The sequence below is a fragment of the Silene latifolia genome, chromosome 10 (assembly GCF_048544455.1).
Source record: "Silene latifolia isolate original U9 population chromosome 10, ASM4854445v1, whole genome shotgun sequence".
Lineage (NCBI taxonomy): Eukaryota > Viridiplantae > Streptophyta > Magnoliopsida > Caryophyllales > Caryophyllaceae > Silene > Silene latifolia.
The window spans coordinates 103,922,662-103,945,198 of NC_133535.1; positions in this window are offsets into that span (position 1 = coordinate 103,922,662).

Below are 22,537 nucleotides of genomic sequence, written 5' to 3' on the forward strand. Positions count from 1 at the left end.
TGAATCAACTTTGAATATTGGAATAATTCACACCAAGCCTTACAATTCTTTGAGGCTATTGGTTGATAGATGGCTCCATATAGATAGTGGGAAGAAGGGTCAAACCGTTATTGTTAATGGCGGCCTTGTCACGGTCCTAGCCAAGCACTTTGATCCTAATTTCAATAAGGATAGCAAGTACAAGGCTAAGGATGGTGGCCATCTTATTGATATGTCCATCTTGATTAACAAGTTTAAGTGGGTTGCTCACAATCCCCTTGATACCAAGTATGGGTGGCTTACTAGTGAGGCTCGATCATTCACTTTACCCGCAAAGATTTGCCGTCTTAGTGTCCACCGGACCAACTATTTACTTCCCCTACCCGAAGAAGCCGAGTACATCATTCAACAACAAAAGGGTGATCATGAAACTCCCTCCTCTTCCATTGTTATACCGCCTTACCCCTTTGTGTATGAAGAGTTCAAACCGCAAGGAGTTGAAATTGGGAAAGACTATGTAACTCTTCTTATGCAAGCCATGCACAAGCAAGCTTATGAAGATCGGAAGAATGCATATTTGGCTCAATATCCTCCCCTCCTACATCTAGCTAGGCAAGGACTCCTTGATCCATCTTGTCCTTTGCCTAGTTGGGCGGATAGAGAAGCCTTATTTCCGGGTGCATCAAGGGACGTGGTGGAAGACAATGAGGTTGTTGGAAATGGTGAAGAAATTGATGATAATATTGAGGAAGAAGCAAGTGGAGATGAAGAAAGAGATGGTGAAGATAATGATGAGGAAGATGATGGTGAAGAAAGCAAGGAAGAAAGTGCCAAGGAAAGTGGCAATGTGACCACTTTTCATGAGGGAAGTGGTGATGATAATAGCATGATGGAAGACTAGCCTTGGAGACTCCTACACTCCCATGGTTTGTCTATATCTCTTTGTATTTTATTTCATTTTGATCATTGTTGGTTTAGTCCTAGCAACATTAAAGGACTCACACCTCGGTTCCATTGAGGTGTTCTTTCTTTATTGTTCCCATTTTTGAAAATCCAAAATGACAATCTAGTTTCATGCATAGCATAGTGTGTGCATGAACTCCCCCATGCTTTGACATTAGCAATAGTGCCTTATTTGGTTTGGGGAAGTTAATGCATACACAACGGGAGGTAATCTAAATTATCCTCTCCGTCATAACAAAAACCATGCATCATGTAGTATAGCTTAGTGTAGAATTGCATTTAGTATAGAAATCATGCATCATCTTTGCATAATTTCCATCATTTTGGCCATTGAGGACAATGCCCATATTAGTGTGGGGATGGGAATTCTAACACTTAACTTTTATTCAAAAACCATAAAAATTGAAAAAATTTCAAAAATCATAAAAATTTGAAAATTTGAAAAATTGAAAAACCAAAAACAAGTTCATTTCCTTTGTATATATTGTCTTGTATATATTGTGTTTGTTTATCCTTGTTCACTTTGATTGACTACGCCACATCCGAGACATGAGGATATTGAAGACCGCATGGTATGATCTTTCCAATCTCCTTTTTCCTCTTTATGTTAATGACTATGTGGCTTTATTTTGATTGATGCGGTAAAACAATGTGAACTTAGGACTTGCATTTAGTTTATATGTCATATTAGTTGGTAGAATCATTTGCATTAGGATGTGTATATGCTAGTTGCATCATGGCATGTAGTTGCATGTTAGAAAATTTTGCGAAACCGTCTACTTGGGAAGCTTGACAAGTGTATATAAGCCCTAGTAGATGCTTTTTATTCTTAAGACTTTGCTTGTTAGAATACTTGTAAAACACCCTAGGATGTGTCATGCTAGTATCCTTTGACCCATGGTTTAAGGCCTAGTCAAGAGTACCTTGTGGTGTGATAACTCCTTGGCTACCGTTTATTCCAAGGTGACCCTTGAAACCATGCATACAACCATCATCCATGTTCTACCACATTTTTGTCACAAAAAGGGAATGGGCACAAAAAGAAATCTATTTGAGTTCAAAGAAATGAAAAATGAAAGAAAGTTTGCAAAAATGCATCAAAAGAAAAGAGGAGCAAAAATAGAACTCCTAAAGCTTCAAATACAAGGCACCCTCGTTACTAATTGGGGTGACTTTGAAAATGCTCAAAAAAGAAATTCAAAAAGTTGTCAAGTATTGAAATGCCAAAAATCAAAAGAAATGGCAAAGAAAGTGTTCTCAAATGTCAAATGCCAATGAAATTGGGGGGAAAACAAAAATGAAAGCAAACTCCCAAAGTGAAACTCAAATTCTATCGATCCCTTTATCCATCGTATCCATTTTTGTGCATGGTAGAGAGGGGACGACCCTTCTTCTTGTCTAGGCAAGAGGGGGAATTCCGCGATCCTCCAGTGTTTCTAACACCATAGGGAGTCTACTCTTGACAAAAGCATTTAACGATTGAGGACAAAGGTACCCTAGCTTGACACATTTTGGAGGTGATTTATTGGTATCCTTCTAGGCTTAGTAGTTTGAACAAATTGTATCTATGAAGGATTGTGTACCCTTGAATTGCTTCCCTTGTAGATAATTTCCGCCACTTAGATGAGGAAAGTGGCTATTCTTTTTGTAGATGCATCCATTATGTGTTTTTGTGTGCTTAATGTTTGGATGTGTCGCCATTTTGGCAAGCCCCACCTTGCCTTGCAAGAAGGCATCCTACCTCATGGTTGTCTTGTTGTGAGTTGAAGGGGCGGAGTGAGACCCGCTAATTGTCTCATATCGGCTATTATTATTAGGTTAGGTTAGTATTGGTCCTAGTCTTTGTCAACTCTTTACTCGGGACGAGCAAAGGTTCGGTTTGGGGATATTTGATGTGACCATAATTGGCGCATATTTAGCCCCCGAATTACCATTGTTTTCATGCTTTTTAGTGCCTATTTGGGTCATTTCTTATCTTTAGTTCTTTGTTTTGCATATTCTTTGAGATTTTGATCCCTTGGTAGGAAAGGAGTAAGAATATTGCATTTTCATGGCAAAACAAGGCTAAATTGATCATATTCAATGACCAAGCATCAAGGAGAGACAAGACTAGAAGGCCTTTGTACATAGCATAGTAGAAGAGCATTGTTGAGAAAAGGATCCTTGAGTCCCCAAGGAAATCCCCAAGGAATTCATGAAGAAAAGGGAAGAAAAGAAGAAGAAAAGATGCTGACAAACAATCCGAACGGATTGCTCACAATCCGTCCGTCCAAGCCCAATCCGAGCGTCCCGCAAAGGAATCCGCTCGGATTCCCCCTTGCCAGTCCGAGCGTCTTGCCCAAAGATCCGCTCGGATTCCTCAGCCCAGATCCGGCCGTCCCGACTCCCATCCGCACGGATTGCGGACAAAGACGTTTTCATTCTTCTAGCAACGATAAGAGAAGCCCTTCTCTCGGAGAATCCCTGAGTCTCCTTGCTCAACTTAAAAAGTGTAATTACTAGTTTAGCCCTTAGTTAACCCTAATGCATCCTCCCTAATTTTCACTATAAATACCCCATTAGTCTAATTAGAGGAGCATGTTCTTCTTATCAATAATTAGTGTAGTTAATATTAATCAAATCTCTCTTCAATATTGTAATCAAATATTAATCAAGTTTTAATCCAAGTTTTAGTTCTTTAATCTCTCTCTTGTTCTTACTTTATTTTGGGTAATTGAAGATTATTTGGGTTATTATTGGGAGATTGACAACCTCTCAATCTAGGATTCAAGTACTTCTATTATTCTTGCTTTATTATTGGAATCATTAGTAGGTATAATCTCTTAATCCCTTTTTAATTATTGCTAATTACTTTCATTTATTCATCATGTTTCATTATGTTAGTATGATTGACAACCTTCCTAGCATGATCAATATGATAATGAGTGAGTAGTCTCTTAGCTAGGGTTTAATGGGTGATTAGGGGAAACCAACATGGGGAATGATTCATGCTTAAATTAATGTGCTTTCATATCCTATTTGCTTGCTTGTTTTGATCTTAATACATGCACATGTTATGTTTGATGAAATGCTAAGCCTATGAATCCTTACATTTACTATCATCACCTATCTTTTCAATGAGACTTGTAAGACATAACCCAACTCGAGTCTTGTTAGACCATGCATGTGTTAAGTAGGGAAGATTAAGTCGACTTGTAGGTGTTGTACAATCCAAGAGATTCGGCTCCGGGACCCAAACTTTCCTAGGATTGTAAGATATAACCCAACTCAATCCATCACAACAATAATTGCTTGCTTATAATTTGAGAACATGTTTGTATGATCATATCCCATGATTCCCCTATGAACCCATGACACCCTAGTGCTTTTAATCAATTGTTTACACCCCTTATTTTATTTACCTTGTTAGTTTATTTTCATTGCTATCTTAGTTTAGTAGCCTTCTACATCAACCCAATTTGTGACACCCCTAGACACCACTAGTTACAATAGAATCTTCATTTCAATACCCGTCCCTTGGGATCCGACCTTTACTTGCCTCTTTACTAATTGTAGAGTTGTTTGTGAAGTATAAATTGTGTTTTGTATCGACCATTGACCAACGACCACATATGCTTAATTTGTGAAACGAAATGGACTCGATCAAGAAGCATATGCATTAGGTTGTATATTTGATAGTTGCATCATGACATGTAGTTGCATATTAGGAAAACTTTGGTGAAAATTTCTATTTGGGAAGCTTGACAAGTGTATATAAGGCCCTTTTAGATAATTTTTCTCCTTGAGACATTGTTTGCTAGAATACCCTCAAGACACCCTAGGATGTGTCATACTAGTATCCTTTGACCAATGGACTAAGTCCTAGTCAAGAGTGCCTTGTGGTGTGATAACCCCTTGGCTACCGTTTATTCCATAGTGACCCTCGATGCCATGCAACCGTCCATACACTTCTATCATCATATTTCGTCAACCAAAAAGGGAATGGGCACAAAAATGTCAAATTGAGTTCAAGCTATCAATATCAAAAATAGTTTGCAAATTGCATCGATGAAATGAGGAGCAAAAATAGACTCATATGCTTATAATAGAAGTACCCTTGCTATAAATGGGGATACTTTGAAAAATGTTCAAAAAATGCAAAAATGAAATTGCCAAGTATAAAAAATGCCAAACATAAAAAAATGGCAAGAAATGTTCTTTAATTGTCGAAGGCTACAAAAAATGGGGGGAAATAAACCCAAAAAGCAAACCACCATCACGAAACTCATGTACTTCGAAACCCTTTATCCATTGGTGATCCTATTTTGTTGCATGGTAGAGAGGGGATGACCCTTCTTCTTGTCTATGCGAGAGGGGGAATTCCGCGATCCTACATTGTTTTCTAACACTATAAGGACTTAGCTCTTGACAAAAGCATTTAGCAATTGTGGACAAAGGTAACCTAGTTTAACACAACTTGGAGGTGACTTGTTTGTATCCTCTTGAATTTAGTAGCTAGGAGAACCAATATCTATGATGGAGTGTATGCCCTTGAATTGCTTCCCTTCTAGGTGATTTCCGCCACTTAGATGAGGAAAGTGGCTATTCTTTTGTAGATGCATCCTTTACTTGAATTTATGTGCTTGAATGTTAGGATGCATCGCCATTTTGGCAAGCCCCACATTGCCTTGCAAGAAGGCATCCTACCTCATGGATATCTTGCTCTGAGTTGAAGGGGCGGAGTGAGACCCGCAAATTATCTCACATCGGCTAGTAGTATTAATAAAGGTCATAGTTTTAGTCACCTCTTTACTCGGGACGAGCAAAGGTTCTGTTTGGGGATATTTGGTGTGACTCATATTTGCACACATGTAGTCCCCGAACTATCCCCGTTCCAATGCTTTCTTGCATGTATTAGGCTCGTTTGTTATCTTCAGCTTCCTACTTTGCATATTCTTTGAGGTTTTGTGCCCTTGGTAGGGAAGGAGCGCTAGCCTTGCGTGTATGGAGCAAAAATAGAGCTAAATTGATCGCATTTAATGACCAAGCATCAAAGAAGAGACCGATACAAAAGGCCTAACCAAAAAAACCATGTAGAATGGGTAATGATGAAGACCCCCACGACCCCTAAATGATCGCCACGGATCTTGAGGCAGTCACAAGAAGAGCAAGCCAAAGTGACCCACGATCCTGGCGTCCCGAGCTTAGCCCGAGTGTCCTAAAGAGCAGCCCGAGCGTCCTGAAGAGCAACCCGGGCGTTCCAAGGCTCAGCTCGAGCGTCTCACACACAGGACGGGCATTTCCCCGTGGAATATGAGCATCCAACATGGACAGGTCATTGGGCTCCTTAGGGACTTGCAAGGCGTTAATCTTCACCTTAGAGACCTAATCATCATTTAAGCCCTTAGTTAACCTAATACTTGTACTTAGTATAAATACCCCCATTGTATTTAGGGGATCAATCATCAAGTCATTAGGGTAGATTAGAAATCAACTAGCTTAATTACACATTAGTCCTTTCTTAATTATTGTTCAAGAATTTTAGATCTAGTTGGGTAATTTGAAGATGATTTTGGGGATTATTGGAGAATTGACAACTCTTGATCATCAATCAAGTTTTCTTCTATTATTCTTTACATTCTACTTTGATCATCCTAAGTGGTACAATTTCCTTACTCTCTACTTAATCCTTGTTTAGTATTTTGCTCTTTCATCAAGTTCAAGCTTGTTAATATGTTTGACACCATTGTTAGCATGCTTTCCATGACCATGAGTTAGTAGTTCCTTAACTAGGGTTAATGGGGAATTAGTGGAATTAATTATGGGGAAGATCTTTGCTTAATGAGTTCATCAGATTGCTTGCTTGTTGTAGTTTGAACTTATGCATTTGTCATGTTTGATGAATTGCTTGATTGACAACCTAGCATGAATCTCTTATCCATTCAACAAGACTTGTAAGACATAAACCAACTCAAGACTTGTTAGATCTTGCATATAACTTAATTAGGAAGAACTAACTTGATTGTAAGCATTGTAAAGACTTGATCGACTCAGCTCCGAGACCCAAACCTTCCTAGGACTCATTTATGTTATCTCACCATGAATTGGAAAAACCAAGTCGACTTGTAGGTGTTGTAAAGTCTTGACCGACTCGGCTCCGAGACCTAAGTTTCCCTAGGAATCGTAAGATATTCAGTAACTTGATTCCACTATAACAATAACTTGCTTGCATCTATAAAACTTGTTTTTGTTATCTCTCCATGATTCCCTTATGAACCCATGACACCCTAGTGCCTTTCTTCAATTGTTTACATTCCCATTTACTTTGCTTGCTTTGTTTTCTTTTACTTGCCTAGTAGTTTAAATAACCATCTCAAACCAAACTAAATTGTGACACCCTAAGACATAGCTACTTGCAATCCGTAACTTAATCCAATACCCGTCCCTTGGGATCCAACCTTTAATTACCGCTCTACTAAGGGTAGTTTGTTGAAACTATAAATATTATTTGAGGGCGTACAACGACACGTCCATCAAAATGGCGCCGTTTCCAGGAACGGTGCTCAATTGAGTTTTATTTGTTGCTTTTAGTTGTGTATTTCTTTTCCTTGGGGAAGAGCATTTCCTCAAGGTATTTCTCACCTTTTTCCCTTAGTTTACATTGCAACATGGACCTTATAGATTGTTGTGTAGAGGACCATGCAAATTCCACTCTCTTCAAAGACCCTTGGAAGCATTGGAGGCCTTGGAAGCAAGTGAGGCCAACGGTAAACATTGGACAATCGGTAACTTAATCCAATACCCATCCCTTGGGATCCGACCTTTACTTACCGCTTTACTAAGGGTAGTTTGTTGAGATTATAAATATTGTTTGAGGGCGTACAACGACACGTCCATCAACTGTCACAATACATCCTATATTATCATACAATACAAAACCCCTCATTATTACACATTAATTACCCATATGCCTCATACTAATTACTAATTAACTACCCATAACAAAACCCCAAAAAGTTAGTGTTCATGAGAAATAGAAAAGGGTAGATATCAATTTACACGCTGAAAGGAATGAAGTATAAGGTCAGCAATCCTCTAAACCAAGTTTGAATTCCATTAGAAGGTGTTTAGGAAACTTTAGAGAGAAGGGGGATGATTTGGAGTGATAATGAGAACGTATTAAATGATTTAGGATAAGTTCCCGAGTTAGGTTATATCACGCACTATTCAGCTACACTCGGTCGAGTGCCGACTCCACGTCGATTATTCGCCGTACGCGGCCGAGTGCCAGACACTTGATCAGCTTAACGCTCTACTCGGTCCACTGTAATTTCACTAGGTCTTGTCAAAGTCCCATTTGGTCTAGTGTACGGTCATCCCTTGCTCTCAAGTAACTCTTACCACTTCCGAGGGTCCTCCTACGCATCTCAAGGTTCCTTTGAGGGTCCCGAAATATCCGGGTATTACAATAACCTTGATATTCACCACAACTATAACCTTAAGGTGACATTAACCTCAACTATAACTTCGTCAGGTTAAATTAACCGCATTAGTTTAAAGTAACATTATCGAGATGATAACATCGCACTGTGGTTACATTGTACTTAAGTGAAAATACAGTAACTTCATGATGAAGTTACATTAATTTCAAGAAAGGTAATATTAACCTCAACCTTAACCTCAATCGTCGGATGATGGTAGGATGAGTCATCAACAAATCTAGGTTTTACAAACCCTAAAACCACTGTTGAAACAACCCTAACATCTCCATCAAGGAGAGGCCACGACGGCAGCTCAGGCACTTCTTATGGCAACACCCCAACGGGGTTAATTACCAATTAAATTCTACAATAACGATAATTAAAGACTCTACAACGGCAAATTAAACTTTAAAAGCATAGAACATATAAATCATGTGCATAAACATCAACATAATCAATTAATCACACAATCAATCATCACATAGTGCTAATTAAGTCACTTTGTATAAACACAATTAAAAAAAAGCACCTAGTTATCTTATTACCCCTTAATAGCACATAATGAAAACCTTCATGAAGAACACGATCAACAAAATGGTAGAGTTCAATAGCCCAACAAATATACTCTAAAGGGGGGGGGGGGGGGAATGGAGTATGTACCGTTTTTCAAAATCTCAAAGATAGTTATGTACTTCTAATTCGTGACTTATGAGTTAAATTCGAATGTATGAAGTATATAATGATTGTGCAAAGGATTTGATAACAATTTAAAACAAACAGTATGAAAATTATAAATAACACACGGTATTTTAACGTAGTTCGGCCCAATGGAAAAGCCTATGTCCACCCCTTTTTATTATTTGTTTATCACGAGCACCTAATCTGGTCTAGCGTACAATAAATAACCAACCCTAATCATGCTAATGAAGGATGTTAAGACTTCGGTGTGATACGTGCATTTTATATAGTCTTTATAAAGCCTCTTATGCACGTATTTCTATGCTATTCTCGTAGTTTTAGGCTACTAAATGCCCCGAATAGTCTACTTTGGTTTGTTTGGCTTTAACTGCAGGAATGGACCCGAAAGTAGCAGAATCGAGCCTTTTACTGTCCTTTGAGCTTGCATTTAGGAGAAGAGTGGATTTGGAGCGGAAGTACCGATGCCCTGGGATGCGTGAAGTGGTCGCGGAAGCTAAAATCAATGAAGTAATGAGCTGGTGCAGTGGCAGTTGATCGATGGAGACCTTTTGCTGACCATGTTGCTCGATCGAATGCCTTTGGATTAGGAACATTCCTCGATCGAGTCCTTTCTATGTTCGATCGAAAGGTGTAATTTGGTGGTTCCTCGATCGAGTACTTTATCTACTCGATCGAGAGTTTTTTGGCTGGAGTTGCTAGATTGAGCAGTTCTAATGTGCTCGATCGAGTACTTAGTTATTAGAGACGTGATTTTAATATCTTAGGTTTAATAAAATATCTCTCTTATAAATAGGAGAGACATTATTAGGTTTAGGAACCAATTCTTTTCACCAGAAAAACTCTTCTCTGTTCGACATTGCTCTTCCCTTTCCGGATCCGAACTCTTGTAACTTCTTTTCTCTCTTTTATGTTATTTCCCTTTTGCACATCTCTTTTTACCATGTTTGTTCTTTCTTTATCTTTTGCTCTTGTTTCATCTACTCTTATGTGTAGCTAATCCTTTAATGCTAGGATTAGGGGAGCCATGATAGTAAAACAATGATGTTTTAATCAGTTATGGAGATTTGGTTGTGAGAATTGTTTCATAGCAATATATCTGTAATTGTTAGGATGAATACATGCAACTGAATCAATTAATACGGTTAAATTCAGACCTAGATCGAGAGATTGGAATGAATAGACCTGTTATGGATAATAGACTACACTAATGAGGGTGAAAGCTAAGTTAGTAGTATTTTAGGGCGGATAGCGGAACGAGATGACGTTTCCACTACCCTTCTCACATCAGATCGACTGACCTACCTTTACCTGACTTGTGTAATATCATGGTGAACTGACATCCTGGCATATTTCTCTCTATCTGACTAATCTCCTATTTCATTCCTTTCTTTTATTTTGGTTCATTAGTTTAGTTCAAACAACTCAAACCCCCCGTTTTGTGACCATAGACAGACCAGAATAATAAGTAGATAGTGACTGCCTCCCTGTGGATACGATACCCAACTTGCCTCTGCTGTATAAGTTAGAGCCAGTTGGTTTTATTTTTGATAGGGTTGCGACAGCCGTGTCAAATTTTGGCGCCGTTGCCGGGGAGGCAACTATTTTATTTACTTTTATTTTAGTTTGTCTTTAGCCTCGAGGAATTTATTCCTTGAGGCAGTTCTTATCTTTTCTCCTAGTTTTGTTTTGATAGTTCCTACAGGTCCTACCTAGACAGGTCTAGGTAAAAGATCATCAAGGGAAGGCTTGAATATCATTGATCTTCCACCTATGTTCCACCATATGGCACAACAAGTGGTCTACTGTGAGAGATGTGGTGCTGCTGGGCACAATGCTGTTATTTGCTTGGCGGAGAACGGCGAAGTCTATGCGTTTAGGCAACGTAGACAAGCTAGTCATTCCTTTGCATATGTGCCACCACATCCGCTTTAGCAATGCAGCTATCAAAAGCCTCCATTTATCTGGCCACCGCAACAACAAGCTCCTCTCCCTGAAAAACAGAAAGAAGAGATTGCTGAATTGAAGTCTTTGGTGAAGACACTTGCACTTCAAATGCAAGAAAATGATAAATTTGTAGAGATTCATATCAAGGAATTTGAGTCTCAAATAGCTCAATTACATGCCGAGTTGGGCTTTAGGTACTCAGAGACGGTATATGCTACCTATACCAAAAGCGGTCTTTCCAATGAAGGACCCGAGTTACCTATTGACGATGATGATATGTATGACTCGGAACCCGAAGATTTATCTGAAAACAAAGCATCATACGAAGACTTCTGCACTGTACAGCAACAAAAAATTCTATCGAACTGGCTACAGTGTTCGATCGAATGAATTATATGAGGGAGAGCTCGATCGAACAGAATTCAACATTCGATCTAACACTTTGCACGAGGAGCCACTCGATCAAGCAGTTATATGTGATCGATCGAGTAATATTCACCAGAAAAGTTCTCGATCGAGTACCGATTTTGCTCGATCGAATACACTAGTCACGGAGAGCTGTGCTATGTCCTTTAGGTCCGTTTCGGATGAAGATATGAAAGAAGACAATGGTTATGGTGATCCCCATTTGGAAAGCCGAGCTGGATGCTTTAGAGGCTGCAATATATAGGACAGAACCCAAACATGAGGGGAACGAGAAGGTAGATGAGTCAGCGAATACTCCTAGCATGGTAGAGGTAATATACTCGTTTGTCAATGATTCCGACGTTAGGAACGACCAACCTGAGTTAGTTAACGATAACTTCACTATTATTGGTATGGCTGATAGTACACCACCCCGTGTGACTTCTGCTTTCTGTTTTGATGCTCCACCCTCTCCCGGTTGGACAAATAATTTAATAATTTTTCACCATACTTGTCCTCGGAAATTTGTTAAGTTGAGACGGTACTTCAAGATGCTTTTATATGCTCCGCCTGTATTATGGTGCTACTTATGCTTTTGTGTAGCACATACGCAAATTTACGATCGGTTGCTGAAAGCTTTGAGTTGCTTTGATTGTGACCAATGGGTTAGCTAAGGTGAAGATAAGAAGCGGTCGAGCTGGGACCTGTCTGAAACTAGCGCTGTCCGGGAGGCAACCCAGAGTTTAAAATTTTTTCGTTATTTTCGAACATTTCAGTTTTTGTTAGACATGTAATAATTTGTTTTCAGACTATAGACTGTGAAACAATTTAGACTTGGTTTTTGGTCGTATTTTGTGGTCGTTTATTGCAAGTTTGCAGGTGCTCCAAGGGACTCCTAGGAGTTCGGGCTTAAGGCGCTCGACCGAGTACTTTATTCTCTTGATCGAGCATTTTATGCTCTCGATCGAGTACCCGCAGCTGACGACCACTCGATCGAGCACCCACCGAAAATGACATCTCGATCGAGTAATCCTTTTTCCTCGATCGACCACTTTTGCAGCCCAATGTATTTGATCTAGTACACTGCTCTCTCGATCAAGTGCTATCAAGATTCTGTTGTTTAGATTCGCTTCCAGTGATGTTTATGAAGCTGTTAGTGACCTCCCATGTTGCTGGCTGGTTTGGGGAGGTCCCTACTTTGCGTATTCTTGTAAGTTTTCCGCATCTTCACTCTCCTTTTCAGTTTCCATTTCCTTTCCCTATTTTGGGTACAATGTGGGCATTGTACGGTTTGGTTTGGGGAGGGTATATCCATCCATATCTGTGTCTGCATACTGTCTTTATTGCATTTCTGTTGTCACGTTTAATTTTTGTATGCATTGTCTTTTATTCTCAAAAATTGAACAATCCAAAAAAAAATTTTTGGAAATTTCAAAAATATTCACATTTACTTTTGCATATAGGTTGAGTCGGAACGGTAGATTTCAGTGATAAAATTGCACTACATTTAGTCATTTCACTTAAGGCTTGCAACAATTGTTATCTTATTAGCTTTGTCTTATTGCATATCTATGAGTTAATGTTAAATATAGCTGAACAAATAGACTTGACCTGAAATTTTGGCAACCTACTTATAAATTCTAAGGAATTAGAGCCTTATAAACTGGTGTCATTTATGACCAGTTCATGTAGGATTGTGAGTAGTTACTCCTTGCATAACATGTAACATTAATCTGCACATATATGAAATTCAATTGATTTTGCCTACATACAGTCGGGTTAGTGGTTGGCGTCACATGGAGGGAGGTGCTTACATTTCCCTTTTCTTTCATTTTACCCATTAACTCCACATTTAGCCAAATTTGCCTTTTGACCCTTAACTACATCCTAAATTTAGCCTGCATTGTCAAGCTAGTTTATTGATTGTTCTTGCGGTATATCGTTTATTGAGCCGAATTTGGTTTGTATTGATGATCGGGAGTGGTAATATGGAGAAGGAGAATGATGAAAAGAAGTTGAAAAAGAATTTGAAAAAAAAAAACAGAAAAACCGTGAAAAAGAGAAAAGAAAATGAAAAAAAGGTTGATTGTGACGGTTTTTACTCCTATGCATTATTTCTATCCTATGAGGAGTATTCATACGGTTTAGTGAGTTTGTGTGTCGAAATAAGGGGCACTTGTGTTTAATTTTATTGGATTAAGAATTGGATTTGGTTCACTTGGTTTTGTTAAGTAGCTAGCTTGACTATTACCTCATATATCCAAAATGTTTTGCCTCTTCTCTTCCCATCGCCTCACTTTACCATATTTTTGTAAGCACTCGGCTGTGACAGGACCTTGTATGGTTGGAATGTATGTGTACGGTAGCTAGAATTGTCTATCATATTAGTTGCATGCATGCTTATGTGGGTAGTAGTTTAGGTGAGCGACTATTTTTTCTTCTTATCTTACAATTCATATGCTTACCCTTTGCTTCATGAGAGAAGAGTGACCCGTGAGAGTCCATTATCAAAGGTCTTGCAAGGTCGACGGTTCAACTTTGTTATAGACATCCTATAACTCGTTTGCATTTGACGGTTCTTGCTATAAGTGTTAGTTTGCTTGCATTAAATCAGTTTAAGTGGGCACTTGTACTCAGCTCTGAGTTTTCCTTTCCGTTCCATTAGTTATTTTTGCATATAGTTTGCTTGGGACAAGCAAAGGGGAGATTTGATACGTGCATTTTATATAGTATTTATAAAGCCTCTTATGCACGTATTTCTATGCGATTCTCGTAGTTTTAGGCTACGAAATGCCCCGAATAGTCTACTTTGGTTTGTTTGGCTTTAATTGCAGGAATGGATCCGAAAGTAGCAGAATCGAGCCTTTTACCGTCCTTTTAGCTTGTATTTAGGAGAAGAGTGGATTTGGAGCGGAAGTACCGATGCCCTAGGATGCGTGAAGTGGTCTCGGAAGCTAAAATCAACGAAGTAATGAGCTGGTGCAGTGGCAGTTGATCGATCGAGACCTTTTGCTGACCATGTTGCTCGATCGAATGCCTTTGGATTAGGAACATTCCTCGATCGAGTCCTTTCTGTGTTCGATCGAAAGGTGGAATTTGGTGGTTCTTCGATCGAGTAGTCTATCTACTCGATCGAGAGGTTTTTGGCTGGAGTTGCTCGATCGAGCAGTTCTAACGTGCTCGATCGAGCAGTTCTAACGTGCTCGATCGAGTACTTAGTTATTAGACACGTGATTTTAATATCTTAGGTTTAATAAAATATATCTCCTATAAATAGGAGAGATGTTATTAGGTTTAGGAACCAATTCTTTTCACCAGAAAAACTCTTCTTTGTTCGACGTTGCTCTTCCCTTTCCGGATCTGAACTCTTGTAACTTCTTTTCTCTCTTTTATGTTATTTTCCTTTTGCACATCTCTTTTTACCATGTTTGTTCTTTCTTTATCTTTTGCTCTTGTTTCATCTACTGTTATGCGTAGCTAATCCCTTAATGCTAGGATTAGGGGAGCCATGATAGTAAAGCAATGATGGTTTAATCGGTTATGGAGATTTTGTTGTGAGAATTGTTTCATAGCAATATAACAGTAAATGTTAGGTTGAATGCATGCAACTGAATCAATTAATCTGGTTAAATTCATACCTAGATCGAGAGATTGGAATAAATAGACCTGTTATGGACAATAAAATACACTAATGAGGGTGAAAGCTAAGTTATTAGTATTTTAGGGCAGATAGCGGACCGAAAGGACCTTTCCACTACCCTTCTCATATCAGATCGACTGACCTACCTTTAGCTGACTTGTGTAATATCATGGTGAACTGACATCCTGTCATATTTCTCTCTATCTGACTAATCTCCTATTTCATTCCTTGCTTTTATTTCAGTTCATTAGTTTAGTTCAAACAACTCAAACCCCCCCGTTTTGTGACCATAGACAGACCAGAATAATGAGTAGATAGTGACCGCTTCCCTGTGGATACGATACCCGACTTGCCTCTGCTGCATAAGTTAGAGCCAGTTGGTTTTATTTTTGATAGGGTTGCGACAGCCGTGTCATGGTGTGTGAGTGATCTGAAGCTCCCGATTTGTGAAAGATGTTAAGCTTACAAAGTTTGAATATGAAGTACAATCGAATCTAAAAAAATACAATCAATTGTGTAGAAAAGGATTGTAAAACTATGCACTTTTTAAAAGATAAAATTTTGAAACGAAAAGTATGTAGCTTAAAGACTTTAACTTTCAAAAGCAATTTGCAAAATGAACGATTAAGAGCAAAGTTTAAAGCAGCGGAAATGATTTTGCAAAATATCAATTTAATCAAGAAAGTTCGTATAAGTCGTGTGTATAGATTTGAAGTATTGAATGTGTATTTATATGAGGCACACACGATTAAACACCATAAACCTTTCGAATTAGGGTTTCTCGTGTGTTTCTTGATGCGCCCTTCAAATCTAGATATTTCCATAAAATAACAAAAGTTAATCATTCTCAAAATATCTTGGCCAAAGATAGATTTTAAATTAATAAAATACAAGCCATATTTTATGAAAGAATAACCGAAAATATTGAGTTAAATCTTTAACAAAATTCGGTTAATAGTTTTAATGAAAAATAAAATATTTTTCACAATACAAAATATCTTTTTAAAGAGTAAGAATCTTGTTTGGATAAAACTAAATCTTAGTATATCTTTATGTTGAAAGATTTCATAATATCTTGTAAACAAGATATACCAAAATCTTTCTTTAAAAGATATACAAGTCTAGATTTAATCCTAGCAAAGATTCCATAAAATAAAACGAGATATTATAGATTTGAGATGACCAAAACGAGATAAAAAGAGTTTTAGAAAATAATTAAAATTTGAACTTGCTGCGGGTCCTGAGGATAGTCTCATCAGCTGAGTATACCGTTTCTTGAAGATATAGTAGAGTTCTTCAGAACTTCAGGTAACCGTTTCTTCAAGATCAGTTTTACTTTGCCCATAGTTCTAAGCTATTCATTTACATGATATGCCCTTAACCTAATTCTAGGACTTCATGACGATCTCATAGATGTTACACTTTAACGTTGATCATCTTCCTCAGACGATTCTCTTGTTTCAAGCTTGAGCATCTAAATAATAAACTGTACAAAACATACCAAGCTCATAAAAGCGTAAAATAAAATAGCTTAGAAATAAAACGTTAACTTGACATGCTTTAAAACCCATCAAGACCTAGGGTCAACAAATTCCTCCTTTGTGATGATGTCAAGTCTTTCTTAAGATTTATTTTTAAGGTAGTTCCCTCTCAAATAGATATCGTCTATCGTCGAATAAACCAAGTGTCAAAGAATTGAAGGTATCAACCGTAATTTCCAAATCAAACCATTATAGACGATTTAGAAACACAAGCTTAGAGGCAGAGAACAGATTGATAAAAGAGTCTTAAGGGTTGACAACTAAATTAATTGAATCTTAGGTCTATTTCTCCCTCTTGACTTTAACGAAAAGGATAAGAGACGAGAATAATACCATATAAAATTAGCACACAAAATTAACAAAATAAGACATGCACAGTAGGAGTTAAGCAAATAGTTGATTAAACATTAAAACATGAAAATAAGAAATTGTTCAGTGAGAAGAGCCAAAGGAAAAACAGGAAAAGAGGAAAGACCCATAAGTTGACTACTTGTTCTTGGGATTGATGAGATCAGGGATGCAGCGACTCCTGGAAGTGTCGGTATAAATTTGATGCAACCTATCTTGATCATCTCTGTATGCCTAGAAGCAGGAGCAGTGGTTGTGCTGCATACCAACCTAGCTGCTTCAGACAAACCTGCTGCCAACTTGTCTCCCCCAGTCCTTAAGCCATCCAAATCGTGCATGATACTTGACACACATAAGGAAATATGATCCATATTAACCTTAATATCAGCTATAGGAGCCACAGAGTCAGTAATGTTCTTTCCTGCAGTCTCAAGCTCAGATGTGACAGTGTCAAGCTTACAGCCGATTGACTGCATCCATCCTTTGATGCCATTGATCCCTTTCACCATATCAGTGTTACTTGGAGATCCCTCATCAGAACTTCCACTAGCCAACTTCTCATTCATATTCTCAAGTATATGCCTCTCAAAGAGAGCAAGCTTAGTATCTATAATCGCTCCAATTCCATCAAGAAGATGTTGTTCATCACTCAGACAAACATCCTTACCCTTTGGGCAGCATGAACTTGGCCTCTTCTGCAAAATCAGGAACTCTACTACTAGCCTCACCTATCTTCCCTTTTCCCTTACCAGACATCGTACCTTTCAACATCCCACGCTCATCCAACAACTTCATTTGTCTTAGGATTGCGTCAGACATGTAATCCTCACAAACAACTTGTTTGACCAATCGTCCAATCACACCCTTTGATTTCAGAATAGATGACAGCCACATGCAATACGGTATAATAATTTTCCCATCCACAGCATGTTTAGAGACTTGATTAAGCACATACTCAATATGACCAAAAATCAATAATGGAACATTTACCTTGTCCCCATTGAGAATATGATAGAGCAACCAAATCTCATGATTCTGCACCTTGCTCTTCCCTTTCTTTCGTGGCATAATAGAATTATGAATCACATTCAACCAAAATTTAGGGATTGGAGAAAGAGATGAAGGTGCTACCTAAGAGCTAAGTACTACATTCTCATGAAAGAACCGCTTATAACGCAATTTCGCCTCCTCATCAACCGATTTCCAGCCATCCCCAGCCTGAATTTCAACTCCTTCAAGACTAAGACCCATCACATTAGCAAGATCTTCCATAGTAACTTTGATAAATTTTTCACCAAAATCTGTCGTCAAAGTTTTCTTGTTAACCTTCAAAGTTCCCCAGAACTGAGCGAGCTGTACAGGGTAAATATCATGGGGAGTAGCAAGAAGTTTACCCCAGTCTTGAAATTCCAGGTCATCTTTAAAACCTCTTAGATCAGGAGAATCGCTATACCAGTTTGTCTCAAAGAGATGACCATAGAATAGAGGATAGTGTACAACTTTACTAACCTGTTTTAACAAATCTTAGTGAGTCTAATATCATCGAAGGCTTGATATATGGTCTGGTTTTCAAACAAAATAACACTTGTTTCTGAGTCCCCTTCCATTTGGTTCATATACCCCTATTAGACTCATCTAATTCATTTTATAAATTACCCATAATTTATATTTATGTGGATCTAGTGCATGCATAACAAAATAATGAAATAAGGAAGAAAATCGAGTTTCCTTACATTGTAAATGTACCGAATTTTGGGCACAATTAAGGTCTCCTACCTTCACTTGTTCTTGAGCTTAATACATTAGAATGATCCTCCATAAACTCAAACTTTCAAAATAGAAAGTCTCCTCTTGATTGCACCCAAAAAAATCTCTTAAAACTAATATATTAATTAACTAGATTAGTATACTAGCTATCCTTAATAATTCTAATTATATTGTATTACTACAATAGTAATAATATATTGTAATATTAGAATATGGTTGAACAATTTTATATAATCTAAAAACTATTTTTAGAGAGAAGTGGGAGACGTGAATAATAATGATACAAAATGCATAAAAAGAAAAATGAGAACATTTTCTCTATATGCCAAGGGGGAGCCGGTTTTGGTGTTCAAAAAGGTCAATGCATGGCCTTCACCCTTTTGCTTTTGCTCTTCTCTAAATCATAGGTGGGTAAGGCAAGCATTAGGCACTCATTGTGTTTCATTTTAACAATTAAAATAAAACTCCCACTAACCCCAAAAACCCTCTATTTTTCGGTCCATACATAAAATGGACATCCATTTTATGTTTGTCAATTTGTCATTTGTAATAAGGTAGCTCATGTGTCACACACCATGCCCATAGATATTTCAATGCATATTTAACCCCCTAAATATCATTTTATAACAAATTGTTTAGTAATTCATAATTACATGATATAAAATGGGTCATGTTAATATAATTCACAACATCTTGTAATTATAATTAACTATTCATTTTTATCTTAATTGTTTCACAAACATTAAATAAATTTTAGTAATATAACATATTAATTACTAAAATAAATATTATTTAATCGAATTACAATAAGATACAAATTCTCACTCACAAATATAAATTGTTCAATTTTTAAGGAATTAATTAACTTGTATCATTATACAATTAATTAATTAATCTATTAAGGGAATTGTCCTATAGGTGTGACCTTAAGGGATCAACTGATCACCACTGTCAAACGACAGTAATGTCAAACTCTAGTTAGCCAATCATTACCGATTAATTTTGATCAGTTGACTATATAATTGAATCATCCCTTACGTATTCTTATTATGAGATTTAAACATGTGATCGCAGTATTGTCAAGGACACATACTCCAACAATCTCTCCCTTGTCCGAGACAAGTGTGCGTCACCAATTCTCTTGTCCTATTACATCTCTCACTCAATGCAAGGTGTCTTGCGGGCCGTACTTGCATTTGATCATATCTAGAGTGGTTTCCTCGATCTGGAGAGTAACTGTCTGACCGGAATTATCTACCGTAGATACCTTTCAAGCATGGCCATGCATTTGCAGTTCACTACTCCTCGAGTGACCCTGAGATTTAAATAACCCTGACAAGGGGGTGGACAATTCCTATCGCACTATTCCCTTCGAATAGCCACAACTCATCATGACCCAAAAAATGCCCATTTGACCTCAGTTACGAAAATCGTAGAGCATAAATCAAAGTCACTCAGAAACTGTGCCACCTTGGGCGAACAGTCTCTAGTCAAAGAATTGACTCAAAAGAATACTATAGTAACTCTCGCCATGACCAAGTTTTATAAAAATTACCAGAACTCTATAAGCGGTCACTGCCCGACAGAGTCTCCCATACAGTCTGCCTATGTGATCGACTAGCCATCTCTTATGAATCTATGGCACTTGAACTTGCCATCAATCGCATCACACTCTAGTCACTTTGAGACGTCACCTCATATAAGCAACTAGGGGCCAATACTATGTTAATCCAGTTCACTTTAATAGGGTTCAACGTTGTCCATACAACCTATTTGGATATAACAAAGCAATAAAAGAGTTTTTAATTAAACTCAAACGATGAATGCATTATCACATATGTAAAATTGATACCATATCAATTACTACATAATCTATAACCCATACTTAATATTGTATATAACTATACATCTCAACTCAATTGAAATGGAATGACTTATCATGCTTAGCCTATGAAAAAGCCTTGGTTAGCAAGTTTTAGCAACACTTTGCACTTTTCCTAACCTTACTATATACTATTTCCCATTCTTATGTATAATCTTGTATTATAAGAACTTCTTTGGGTACGTGTCAAGATCCAATCTGGACATAGGCTCTCTTGCCTTTGAATAACTCTTACCGTCCTCACAGTGTGTAGGGATAGGAACTTCGGTTATTGGAACGAACTATCATATTTCCTCCAATTCACAAAACCGAATCCTAATATGATCCCCTCCTTCTTGCATATCTCATTATTGCAAGTTTTCTCAGTTTCCGTTGTGTATATCTCATTGTTCAACTGCATAGGATGTTTCTAGCAGATGTCCTCCTTAATTAATATAGCCAAGATGGTTCTCTAACCATCCTTATGTGTTTAGAATATGGTTTTTGTGTAACTCATTGCACATAAATCCATCTCATTTCTAAATGCTTAGCTTCATCTCTTTAGTGCTTCATGAGTACTAACTAATGAACTATGTGGCTATATAGAGGCTTCTCTCAAAGATTCGATTTATAACTTCTCGTCATACTCCAAGTATACGAAGTTTAAGAATGGTGATACATCTTAGCATAATGAAATAATCCCGCAGCGGAAGCATGTGGATTCAATTTCTACATGTTCAATACTTTTGAACTTGTCAAGATTCTTATTAACATAAGAATATTCATTTAACGCTAATATCCTTTTAGAAATATCTTTATAGGTCTAGATACCTTAGAGAGGTATTATTCTTCTCCTAAGTCTTCCATCATTCACAATGATCAATATGTCCCTTACACATAAGACTAGTAACACCATATTAATCCCACTAAACTCCATGTATAAACTACTCGACAAATCGAGACAAGTTTATCACAAGATCAAAACATACAATTAAACTCCTTAACTTCTACTTAAGACCTCTTCTTATGTTTTCATCCTACCTTAGGATAGTTGCGATTTTCAAAACTCATGCAAGCTGATTTTAAAATCCAACTATAAAATCCGAATTTAATGAGGCGTTGTTGTTGCGTGCAAAACTCTTTGCCACTAATCAACCAATGCTAAATAAACATCTTTATGTTTATGCTCACTTCGGACTCATGTGGAGTTGAGACCAGATAAAGTATCTTAATAAGTTGCAGGTTTGTTACTTTCAAAAATAACATGACTCGTGTCCACTTTAGGTTTTGAGGAAATAATTATTGATTTTGACCAAGAAGGAACATTTCCTACATCTTATTCTCAGTTTGTGGCTCTTGAACATTTTCTCCCACTCTGTCTTTAAGAAATAATCCTCTTTTCTTTAATAGACAGCATCACGAGCCACAAACCCTTCGTTCTCGTGATCATGTAGGAAAAATGAGCACATGTTTACTATCGAAACAAGCTATAATTTAGGTACCATGCCTAACCATATCTCATATAAAAAGTAGATGATTGCTTTAACCATGTTTTATATTAGTGGAAAATTTAAATGCCAGATAAATTTTATAACAGGAATTACCTTCAACTTTATTGTAAAGATTCAATCATATCATATAGGATTATTTGTCACTTTCTAACACACTTTATCTAATATTATGTGCTTATGAAAGTGAACTTGTGATACCATATCACACTCCTTTTGGTGCAAATAAAAGTCTTTACTTTATTGTTCCCTACCTTAACAAAGTACTAATACTTTGTTTTTATGATCTCTAGGTTTTGTTACTTTTAAACATTCATTGAACTTATTCAAAGAATTTATTTTCTTACCTCATTAAGTGGATATCAAGTATCTGCCTAATTCGTTGGTAAAAGAGATGAAGAAGTAATAACCTTCTCTGATTG